Here is a 12,839-nt window from a genome sequence, read left to right on the forward strand (position 1 = left end):
CTGGAGCCGGTGCTCTTACTTGCTGTGCTACCTGGCCGCCCCTTCCTAAAGATTCTTATCAAATTTGAAATGCCTCATAACAGTGCCTCTTTGCAAGCAATGATTGATCTCAAACATTATATACCTTATTTGTACCTATTTGTCTCCCCTCTTTGGTATGGAAGCTTCTTGAGAAGTGGGACTGTCCTTGTATCCCTAGAACTTAACTCGGTTTCTGGTACAGGTTAAGTATTAACAAATGCCTATTTATTGATTGAGGATGTGAAATCAAGATATAATTTTCTCATAGTATCCAATTATTTAAGTCCTCCGTTATGATCTTCACATTCTAAAATCATTAATGTGCAAAGAAGCTGATGGTCCAGCAAACAGGCATTTTCAGATTATTCATCTGTAGGCCAGTTCTCTGTTTGATCCTCCGAACAGTCTGTCTCTTCTCAATATTTTATCCCTCCAACAAGCATATGAAGGCTGTCTCTTTTTAAGTTAATTTGATTAGTTTTCTGTTTTTTTATACCCCTTTCACCTGCCAAACTCTTCTCGTGCCATAAGGGTGGTACCTCACATCACCCTTTCCCCCCATTCTCCCACACGCCTTATTAACATTTACAATCTTCTGACAATGAAGAATTCAAGGTAGGAAGGGGTTGTGCAAATAACATGTAATCCACCCACCCCCAAGCCAATTTAATGTAATCAACATAATTTACAGTATATCAATACGAAATAAAATTTTCTTCTCTTCAGTTGCTGTATATGTACTATTAGAGAGCACATAAGCAACCGAATGCATAACTCATTTCTAGTAATCCTGTATATGCAAATGAAGCAATAATACATATTTACCAAGGAATGTGTGAAGCATTATATAACAGCTTTACAAAAAGGGACAATAAACATTTCAGTGATGACATTGAAAAGTGTAAACCAGACCAAAGGCAGCTAGTCCTGCTTGCAACGCCATGTGCCATCCCAGAGTTGTATTGGCCAGCACAATAATCACCTGTCTTGATTTATCCAGGGCATTATTGTGTGAGTCTAATTAGCAGCTTTTTAATTCTCTTACCGGTGCTGAGTTCTGAATTTCTAGATGTTTGACCATACAATGGTAACTCTAAACCTGTGGGAAGATTAAGGGCTTGATTCCAGCCCTATGCAGATTAATTCTGTTCTGTCTCCACAACTGGGTTATTAGGGTAAGATGGGGCTTCTTTGAGGTATAACTCTCCCTTGTTGTTTGAATTGGAATTCCTCTTTAAATGAGATACATGTGGAGAAACTGTCCAAATCTTTGTACGGTTACCAATGCCTGTTGGGGGGGGTGGCATTTGAAATGGAGTTCTCATCCATTTTATGCGATTTTTTTTTTGCCCCAAAGCAATGTCTTTTTAAAATTAGTTCTATTGATTAAAACTCATCAATACACACACCTTAGGAAGACAGTGAACATGTATAGTGGTCAAAGGATCATAGATCTGGAACCAAAAAGGGCCTTAGAGACGACCTAATCCAAGGGCCCCATCGTAGGGATGAGAATCTAATCTAGTGTCTAGATGAAAAAATTGAGGACTAGTGAGAGGAAGTGCATTGCTCGCCATCATAAATCCCACAGAGCGGCAGATTCGAATCTGCATCCTTGATTCTGGAGCCAGTATTTTTCCCACCGTGTCCTGATGCACAGAAATGAATGGGAGGAAAAGCCAATCATCAGTCAGTCATCAAATGCCTATGATGGCACTGGGGCTACAGGTACAAAGACTGCAACAATCTACATGCACAACGACTTTACATTCTGTTTGGGGAGGTACACATGAAAGTACACGGAGCATAAAAATAAAGCTCACCATACAGATATGTATACACAGTAGTTATATACAAACCAGTTTGGGAGGGAGGCAGAGGACTCATGGTAAATGTTTAACAACCATCTCCCCTCTCAGGTGTCCCCAGGCTGCTTCCATAGACTCTTAAGTGGTAGAATAGCTGCAGATCTCCATTGGTTAAGGAAGTTTCCTCGCTGGGAGTTATGCATGCTCTAGATAACACAATCCAGTTACCTCCCCCTAAAAGGGGGTATGTATTGTGCATCATACAGTTATTGTTTTAAAAAAGCACTTTGAAAGCTTAAAGTTTCCCTCTAAATTTCCATTATTTGTGTCATAAGAGAGCAATAGGCTTGGAGTCAGAAAGACCTGAGTTCAAATCCTGTATCTGATAATGGTCTTGTGACTCTGAGCAAATCCCTTGATGTCTCTGAGCCTGTTTATCAGTAAAACGAGAATAATAATTATTACTTAATATATAACATATATTATTATTATTGCCTCACAAGGTTGTTGTGAGTATTGAATGAAATCATGTACAAGCCCTTTGCATGCTGTCTTTAAAGTATCATAAAAATGCCATGGGTGATAATATAGGGGGCATTTATGCTTTATGCATATTGCTTTATCAATCAGGCTTGTGAACTAGGTTCTATTTTATTCCCATGTTAGAGTCTGAGGTCCAGAGTGGTTAAGGGACTGGTCCAGGTACACACAGCTAATAAGTGCCCGAGGTCAAATTTGAATTCAGGTTTTTCGGATTCCTTGTCTGGTGCTCGGTCATTTGTCCCAGGCTGCCTGTCTGTGAGGACGATATACTGTTGAATACTGTTTCATACTTTTGAGTGAGTTTTAAAATCTAAGGCAGAGTTCAGGATAAGAACGGGTGAAATGTTGAATGGCAGTGTCAGAATATGGAATTAATTTACTGAGGGGATTAACTGCCAATTTTATGCCAAAAAATAAAATAGTCAAAAATTAGTTTTATTATTGCAGTAATTATTATTTAACATTTGTTAAGCACCCACGGTATGTTAGGCCTTTTGCACGATATCACAGCACTCCATGAAAGCAACTGAACTTTCAATTGGATTTAATTAATCTTTAAAGTTAATTGCCAATATGGGCAGCATTTCTTATGTGAATAAAATTGGAGTGTGAGGAAAGATAATGTCTTTCCCTCATAAAGCTGTCCACATTAGATTTACACCGCACTGGTTGGGAGGTGGGCCCTGTTCACACTCGACTTTGAAGCTCTCATTAGTGACCGATAAGTCCAGCATCCTGTCCTCCCATTATTAGACTCTACTGGACAGCGCATTCCACTGGCTCTACTTAAGAGGCATCAAAAAGCTTGTTTTAGTTGGATGTTTCTCTTCCCAGCCCCTCCCTCCACTCCCTTTTTAAGTCATGTAGCTGTAAGTGCCATTTTTCTCTGCCTGTGTTTTGAGAATGGCACATCCTGGATGTTCCCTGGACGCCTGGGGATGAAAACACGACTGTGAAAGTACAAAGGGGAGTGAACTCTCAAAATGGCGCCAGGGGATGGGGGCGAGCTTTCGGAGCTGGAAGCCCATCCTTCACTTCTCCTTCCCTCTCTTCATGGACATGATTTGTCCTTTCTTCAGTCCTTCAGCTGATCAGCAGTAAGTTATTGTGCTCCCACCACATGACCGGCCATCCCTCATAAGTCTGGTGCCTTCCCTCAACTGATTATTTCCACGTATCCTCTCTGGAGCTTATTTATATGTTGTTGTTTACATGATGTCTCCCTCATTTGAGTGTGAGCTACAGGAGGTCTGGGACTATCTTTTGTCTTTCTTCTAAACCCTAGTGCTCAACACAGTGGCACTTAATAAATGCTTATTGATGCCTGACCAGCTGCATTAGGCACTGGGGACACAAACAGTCTAGGAGCTTATATTCTACCAAGAAAGGGGAGGAGCAAGCATCCCACTCAACAAGTGTTTATTAAAGATCTAATTCATGCTGGGTTGGTGTGCTAGGTACTGGGAATACTGAGGCAAAAGGTGCCAACGGATGGTGTAAAAAGCATATATTTGCAGAATCTGTGTGTATTTCATACAAGCTCTAGGATAGAACCTTGCACATATTAAATGTTTGTCAAGTTGTTTAATTTATTGTTTGAAGATCAGATTTCTGAAAATCAGATTTTCTAGGATTGTGGACGGGAAGCTGATTCACGTGGCTGATTTTCATTTAGTAGCTTACTTAAAAAAAAAAAAATTCTATAACCAAGATCTGCTTTCTTATAGTCACAGTAAATAGAGCTGGTTGTGGATGAATATGAGGGCTTAGTGACTTTGCTGAGGAACAAAGAATGCTGAACATTTGTTTGATAGCTTTTGCCTGTCTGTGAACCTGGCACTGTACATAAGCCCTTAGTTGGAAAGGCACATACAGAGGATCTGAAATTTCAGCAGCATGAGAATCTCCCAGTGTGGACACTCTCTCTACCAATGCAGATGGCAGTTCCTCTGTGCTTTAGTAGATTAAGGCCTGTGGAGATGCTCAAGGCACATCAAAGTTAAGTGACTTGCTTAGTGTCACACTGCTAGCTAGGTTAGATGGTATTCCAAGGGACAGCGACTGAGGCCAAGAGGCATTATGTAGTATGATCAAGGGCACACAGGTAGGAAGTGTCTGAGGCAGGATTTGAATCCACGTCCTTGGACCCCAGAGCCAGGGTTCTGACCACCATGTTTCATGCACTGTGTCAGAGGCAAAAGTCAAACCTAAGTTCTGATTCCAAGCCTAATGCACTTTCCACTCTGCCACTCTGACTCTGATAATCAAATAATGAATAATACATGAAACATAACATATGTATATGCAAGATTTAATAAAATAATGAGTGAATATTGGGTTTTATGCTTCAGAAGATTAAGTCATGTGTCACAGTGACACCCTTCATCTTGAAACAGATCTGGAGACGCCTTCCTAACCGCAAGTCTTGGATAATGGGGGATAGAACTTATTCATCAGCTCTCTATAGATTTCCAGTAATCTGTTATTAATGCTTGTATTGAAGTAAATATAACTTTAGATGACAGATGTAAAAATCATTGCATTCCTGTCCCAACGAAGCAGCGAGGTATGAAAATTGGGTGGAGATGGCAAAATACAGCCTTTTGCTAAATCTAATGACAGGGCCTAACTTGGTGATGAAAACACGTTATTGTGAATGTCAGTGCACAGAGGATTGTTTAGACAGGCTCGAAAGATGATTACTAAAGAAACATCAAAAGCAATAAAATACAGAACAACAATCTTCCGTGGGCCTAGTTAGAATTCAAACCTGTTATCATTCTGGTGGTATCATCTGACTTAGAGACTCGCGTTCATGATGACAGGTGATTTTTAGGAAAGACGACAGGAGAAAAGAAGAATCATTTGATATTAATACATTAAATATACAAAACTGATAATTCAATATTTTACATCCTTGAATGAAAGCTATGCATTTGCTATGTATTTTTTACTTCTGACAGTGGGTAAATTTGTAAAACTTTTCTAGTCTGACTTGTGCCCCTTGCCACCACACACACCTTCCAAGTGATACCCAAAGGAGCTGTGATTTCTTTAAGTAGTGGACAGTCCTGGCATGGGAACTCCCTCTGTCTTTGAAGGTTTCAAATGGTCTTTGACTTGGTGGATAAAATTTAGAGAATTCTTCATGGTTCAGGGATTTTTTTTTAACAAGGTCATCAGTTTCAAGTGACTTGTCTAAGGTTACACATTTAGTAAATGTCAAATTTCTGAGGTCTGATTTGAACTCAGGTCCTCCTGACTCCAGGGCAGGTTCTCTATTCACTGCACAACCTAGCAGCCCCTTGGTTCAGAGTTGAGAATCATCACTTTAAAGCTAGGAAGGGACACCATCTAGTTTAATCCCTTCCTTTTGAAGATGAAGAAACTGAAGCTCAGAGTGGTCCTCTGGCTTTCCCACATTCACACAGCTGTTGAGTTCCAGAGGCAGAATTCAACCCTTGGCTTTCTGATTTGAGGTTCAGTGCTGAGAATCAGAATCACAAATTTGTAAACACTTTGAGGAACATCCACTCAAAAAAAGAATTCCCATAGTGCAGTCACAGAGATAAGGAGGCAGTGCGCTACCCCTTTCTTGACATGAGTAACAGCATATGAGACTATCCTTTATTTCAGTTTTAAAACAGGCAATTACATCCCAAGGTCAAGGTGAGCTCATTCTAGTGAGGGAGACAAGATGTGCCGATGTGTCTATGTAGTGTAAATGAGAGGGGAAAATCCAGAAGACAGATTGGAGAAAGATTCAAGTCCTCATTCTTTGGGCACTTTATTCATCTTTTCTTCTGAAAAGAAGATAAGATGAATGAGTTGGAGAAATCATAGTTAAATATGACCCCTCTTGATTGGTTTCTGACTTCATACATGTTAACAAAAGCTTCAGTTTTTTAAAATTCCTACCAAATAACTCCATCTGAAGAAAGCAGAGTTGTGTTCATTTATTTAAAGCTGCAGTGAATTTTCCTCAAGTCAAATCAATTTTTTAAAAGAAATTTTATTTCTCTACCAAACTGTATATTTCCTCTGTGGATTTTTCACATCAGACCTTATTTATGTTCTTATCCTTAAGAAGTGGATTTTAGCCCCATTTGTTGGTAATGGGCCATTACACAAATCTTGAATGTCACCTTGAGTCTATTTCCAACAAAGTGAACGGATCTTGTGTTCATAAAATTGTTGGAATTCCACCTAATTGTAGAACATGGGTGTTTAATATCTTTGGCTGGGTTGTTGGAGACAGCAGAGCAATTTCCATGGTGGAGAAACCAACAGCCTTAATACCATCATTCTTTGTTCAGTTTTGATCGTTTTCTTTTCTTGAAACTTGTAGTTAAGGTTCTATGTGACTTTATTTGGAGCAGTTTTAAGCACCCTCCCCCACCTTGACTTTTGAGAAGATCTAGGACCCCCATCCCCTTTATGCCTCTTTCCTTTCATATCTTTTCTTTTTCCTCTCTCTTGTCTCTTTTTACAGTGTCTGAAGTAGGGAATAAGGCTGAGGGGTTGTAGTTGGGACTGTGGGGAAAAGAATGTGTGATCTCATCCCTTTGTTTCTGAATTTCCTGGGAATGTCTTCTTAACTCTCCATAGGCTTTCTTCCAGGTCCATCATTCCACCAAAACTGCTCCAGAGTGACTAAAACCTTGTATTTGCCGCCGCTGATGGCCCTTTTTTCAGTCCTCATCTATCTTGAGTCCTCTGTTGGTCACTCCTTGATACACTCCCTTCTCTGCAGTTTTTTGGGATACCTATCTTTGTCTCTCTCTCCTCTCTCCCTCTTCCGCCCTCTCTTCTGGGGTCTCCTCCTGTTTCTGTCCACTCCTTCTCTGTCTCCTTCCCTGGATCTTCCTCCAGATCATGCCCTCCAACCACAGCTGTCCCTCAGGGTTCTGTCCTGGGTCTTCTCTTTTTCCCTCTATACTTCTTACCTTGGTTATTCCATGGATCTAATTACCGTCTCTATGTGGTAGATATCCCAGCTCTCCCTTTCCTGCCCCAACCTCTCTGCTGACCTCCAGTCTCAAACTTAACAAGTCCCAAACTGAGCTTGGTATCTTTCCTCCCTAGCCTTTGCTTCTTACTTTCCATGTTACTGTTGGGGGCACCACTGTCCTCTCAGGTACCCACGCTTCTGCTAGGGTGTCTACTTGCCTCCTCACTATCTCTCACCACCAAGTACAATTTGTTGCCAAGGTCTATTGATCTTACATTTGGAACATTTCTTGAACATGCCTCCTTCTCTCCTCTGATTCTGCCCCTTCCATGGGCCAGGCCCTCCTTACCTCCCACCTGCACCATTGCAATAGCTGCTGGTGGCTTTCCCTGTCCGAGTCTCACCCTGCTCTAATCCATCCTCCACTCGGCAGTCCAGGGCATCTTCAGTAAACTCCAGAGCTTCCTGTTATCTCCTAGTTAAAGGACAAAGTGTGGGGTCTAAAGCCCTTCATAACCTTCCCCTTAACTGGCCAGTCTTCTTATACCTCATACCTCCCTCCCCCTCCCTTCCAGTACTTTGTGAGCCATACAGTCAACATAAGGCCTCTGACCTGGTGGATAGAGCTCTGGGCTTGGAGTCAGGACGAGCTGAGTTCAAATGCCAACTCAGACACTTGCCAGCTGTGTGACCCTGGGCAAGCTACTTAACCCTGTCAGCCTCAGTTTCCTCATCTGTAAAATGAGTTGGAGAAGGAAATGGTAAAGCTCTCTAGTATCCCTGCCAAGAAGCCCCAAAGGGTCCTGAATTGCCAGACATGGCTAACGTGACTGAACAACAAAGTCAGTACCTGTCAGAGGTGCGACTGACCCTGGGTGCTTCTGATACAAAGAACGGCCAGCTCTCTACCGACTATGTAGCGCTTTTCTTTTTCCACAATTTATAAAAACCTTGCCCGTCTCTTGTCTCATCTATTGTCACCACTGCACAAAGTTGGCAGTACAGATGGCACTACACCTTTTTTATTTAACAGACAAAAGGGAACTGAGAATCAGCAGGGGAGGGGGCCCTTCATGGAGGAGGAGAGACTTCTGTTGGACCTTAGAGGGTAGGCAGAATTCAAATAATTGGAGAGCAGCAAGGCTGAGCTTCTGTGTAGGACAGTGCCAAGGTCCAACAGACAGATGTGGGAGACACTTGGCATATCTGAGCTGGAATGAAGGTCACACAATTTGCAAGGGGGCACTGATCTCGTTTGTTTGTACAGTGCTTTACAAATATCTCATAATAACCGGTATACACACATGTGTATATATGCAAATTAAATATGTATATATATATAATCTACATTATATGTACATATTATATATTATACATAAAATGACTTTAAGGTTTGCAAAGCACTGTACATAAGTTATCTTTTTTTATTTTCACAATGACCTTGGGAGGAATGTACTATTATTATTCCCATTCTATAGATGAAGAAACAGAGGGAGAGAAGTCAAGGGACTTTTGCAGAGCCAAAGAGCTAGTGAGGTTCTGAGGTAGGATTTGAATGCAGGGCTTCCTGATTCTAACCCCATCCATCACTCGCCAGATGCCCCCTAAGATTCCTCAGATTAGAATCAGGACGTGATGAATTGTCTTTCGACCACACCCTCCTCTGTCCCACACCCCTAATGACTTAGTCTGTGCTTTGGTTTTCTCCTTTTCAAAAGGAATATTTCTACCCCTTTCCCTCCCAGGTGTTAAGATTTAGAACTGGGATAAATAAGGACATCTGGAGAACACATTTTGCTCCTCGAAGTGAGATCCTGTAAAGACAAGGTCTTGTTGACGTGTTGTATCTCAAAACATTATAGAAATGGATGTCCCCGACAACATTTCTTTTCTGTAGCATCTGCTATAAGGAGAAAAATTGGACAAATGCCTAGGAGGCCTGGGAAATGGTAACTTCAGGATTGCCGACTTCAGAGCAGAGCTCACGGAACATTTTGCTCTGTCTCTGCATTCCTTGCTTATTAAAACTTGTTTCAAAATGTTCCCAATAACTAGACACTGATGGTTCTCCTTTGGTAAGCTGGATTGCAGATTCTCTGGTAAGGGCCTTTCACCTTTTAATTAACAGTAAAAGCCAGAAATGTCAGGATTTGTAACTTCCATTTGCAGGGAGACCTCCATAGAACTTGTTACTGAAATGTGTATTATCATTAAATATTAAAATAGTGCAGATATTGTAAATGAAGCCTCTCATTGCTGACATTCTGATACATTTTAATATTAGAAAGATCAGAATTGGTGGCAGCAAGGCAGGGATGTCACTGTATTTTGAAGTCCAGTTTAAAAGAAAATGAAATTTATTCCATTTTAAAAATTGAAATGAGCTTCTGAAATCCACCAGGGAATATTTGCTCTCAAAATACATCCTTTTCCTTTTATGCAGATTAAGTAGAGTGGACTTTGAGTTAGAAGGACTGAGATCAAATCCCAGATGAGTTTCTCACTCCTGGGAGACCAGAGGCAAGGCACGTCACCCCATGGGTCTTAGTCTCCGTGTCTGTAAAATGGCTCCCATGGCAGGTCTCCTCCACTTCTAAATCTATGATCCCCTGATTTTCTTTTTAAAAATTTGTCTTAATTGTAGTCCATTGCTTAAAGACCTTGGTGTAAGCCCTTCTGTGATTCCATGTAATTTCTCAAAAGAATACATACATGTACACACATATGTGTATATGTATATGCACATATACATATATACATACGTGTATATATACATATAGTGATTTCTTTATTGCTACTATTCAGTTGACTTTCAGTCATGTCTGACTCTTTGTGACCCCAATTAGATTTTTCTTGGCAGAGATAATGGAGTGGTTTTCCATTTCCTTTCCAGCTTATTTTATAGATGAGGAGACTGAGACAAACTGGGTCAAGTGACTTGCCCAGGGTCACACAGCTGTTATGTGTCTGGGACCAGATTTGAACTCAGGAAGTTGAGTATTCCTGACTCCTGACACTGGCTATTCACTTTGCCCTTAGTGCCTCAGATGAGACTGTAAGTTGTGCATTGTTTGCCAGATTTCTACATTGGAATGAAATCACAGGTCCAGACTGACACCAGTGCATATTTTCATATAATCATTTAATAATATACTTATATATGTGTATGCTGGAACTCTGTGAGGAACTATAAGCTCCCTGGGAGCAGAAACTCTTTCCAGTTTTTCCTTGCCTCCCCACATTTAGCACAGTGTTTGGTACACAGTATGTATCTTGTAAATGCTGGGAAAGGCAATGTGGGACACAGTGGGAAGTATGTTGGATTTGGAAACAGAGTTAAAATTCTGGATCTGCCTACTTCCTAGCTCTGTGATGTTGGGTCGATTACTTAACCTCTCTGGGCCTCAGTTTCCTCATCTGTGAAATGAGGGGGTTGGACAAGATGACTTCTTATCATAGAATGAGTCAGAAAGGACCTCAAAATCCACCTGGTCCAGTCCTCTCATTTTGTAGATGAGGGAGCTGAGGCTTAGAAAGATTGAGTCTTTAGTCAATGGGACCATAGACTGAGACCTGGAAAAATCCCTGAAGATCTTTTCACAGACAGAGGAGGAAACTGAGGCCCATGCAAGGAAAATAATATTGCCAGGAATATAGATTTAGACCAGAGACTTTAGAGTTCAATTAGTGCCCTTGAGCTCTAAGTCTGTGCTGGGAGGAGGGTGTAGAAGGATGCCCATTTATATCCAGGGAGGGAGCACTCACATCCAGGATATTGTGAGTTTTCTTTGTGGGCAGAAGAGAAGATTCCTCAGCTATACTTACCTTCCTCTCTGTCTTTGTCATAAAGAGAAAGATTCAGGCTGTGCTTGGGCACACCAGCTTAAGGAAAAGAAAATCCCCATTTGAGTAGCGTGTTCCCAGTTATTATCAGGATCTGACACCCCATAACTAAACAGGAGAGAAAAAGAAAGATGCATTGACCGAAGGCACCAGGCCAACAAACAGCGTTTGATGGTTGGTCAGAAGTTCTGTGGGCAGTACAGAAGGATTGGGGTTGGGCAAGCCACGTCTTCCAGGGAGAGGAGGGTGCTCAGCAAACATGGGACCCTGGCACCCCAAGCCTCCCCTGCCAAGGCAGGAGTGAGAGAGAAGGAGGAAGAAGACAGGGTGAGCACAAGAGACAGGATGGTGGCTTGAACACACTGGCTAATGTGCCGAGCACAGGATGGTTGCAGTATAAACATCTACATAGAGCCATGAGCACGCTGGGTGTTTTTAGGCAAGGTTTCTGATGGTGTGGATAGACCACTGACTCTGTAACCTGAAATCTGGGCTCGGATCCTTTCTGTGCATGCTTTCTATTTCAGTGACTTTGGGCAAGTCACCCAAACTCCCTAAGCCTCAGTTTACTTACCTGTAAAATGAATGCATTAGGTTAGATAGCAGCTCATGGCATAGTGGGTAAAGCCCTGAACCTGGAGTCAGGAAGACCTGTGTCTAATCTAGCTTCAGACGCTTCCCAGCTGTGTGACCCGCTGGCCTCAGTTTCCTCAACTATAAAATGGGAATCATGAGAGCACCTTCCCCATGGGGCTGTTGTGAGTCTCAAATGAGATGGTATTTGTAAAGTCCTCAGCACAGTGCCTGCGCACAGTAGGTATCATGTAAATCCCTGTCCCCTCTGCTTCCCTGAGGTCCCTCTTCTGTCTTGCTTGTGTGACTGTGTCTCTGGGCAATGAAGCGGGCTTTCCTTTGCTAGAAATCTAATTTGCTTTCACCTTTGAATAGGTTGAAAATGTGTTATCCTCGTCTCAGAAAGTAATAGACTTAAATGGTGAGCTAGATGAGACCCTCCCCAGGCCATCCAGGTACCCCACTTCTCCATTGTATGGGAATACAGTCACAGGGCCTGGGTTCGAATCCCTCCTGTGATGCCTGTGACGGCTGTGACTTGAATGGGTCACAACCCCCGGTGCTTGATTGCCATAAAATAAGAATCTTGGACTTGACCTGTGAGTTCACTTCCAACCTGATCCTGTCAGCATGGGTAAGTAACTCCCAGAGGGGAAGGTCTCTCCAGAGGCAGACGGCAACCCCCCTGTGGCCACCTAGAGGATGGATTATAGACAGGACTGCGCCACACTGCTTCCCCTGCCTCGTCTTCCTTTTGGAGACGAGGAAACTAAGACACAAGTAGGTTAAGTAAGCAGTCTGAAGTCACAGACCTCAGGGGTAGATCTCAGGTTTCTCACACTTCATTATTCTTTCTACTTCTTTCTCTCTCCTGTCCTGTCTGCCTCCTCAAGCAGCTTCCTGGCCTCTGGGGAAGTGTGGCCTTAGAGGACACGAGCCGTCCTGGTCATGGTGACAGTTGGGTGTAGCCCTGGGCCCCAGGAAAGTGTGGTCTTAGAGGACACGAGCCGTCCTGGTCATGGTGATGCTTGGGTGTAGCCCTGGGCCCCAGGAAAGTGTGGCCTTAGAGGACACGAGCCGTCCTGGTCATGGTGACAGTT

General features: G+C 42.3%; 1 protein-coding gene across 12 annotated transcripts in view; it reads left to right on the top strand.

The window, feature by feature from the left end:
• FHIT (fragile histidine triad diadenosine triphosphatase) overlaps positions 1-12,839 on the top strand; it is a 1,710,176-nt gene that overhangs the window by 248,464 nt on the left and 1,448,873 nt on the right. The window contains exon 1 of one of the 12 annotated variants that reach the window (XM_069084214.1): positions 9,399-9,422. The exons of the other annotated variants lie outside the window; for them this stretch is intronic. The gene's annotated coding sequence lies outside the window, so the exon portion shown is untranslated. Of the gene's footprint in view, positions 1-9,398; positions 9,423-12,839 lie in introns of those variants that run through there. 12 annotated transcript variants of the gene reach the window in all.

This window comes from Petaurus breviceps, unplaced genomic scaffold (genome assembly GCF_028583685.1).
Source record: "Petaurus breviceps papuanus isolate PSGF00001 unplaced genomic scaffold, PetGlider_PUasm1.0 174, whole genome shotgun sequence".
Taxonomy (NCBI): Eukaryota; Metazoa; Chordata; class Mammalia; order Diprotodontia; family Petauridae; genus Petaurus; species Petaurus breviceps.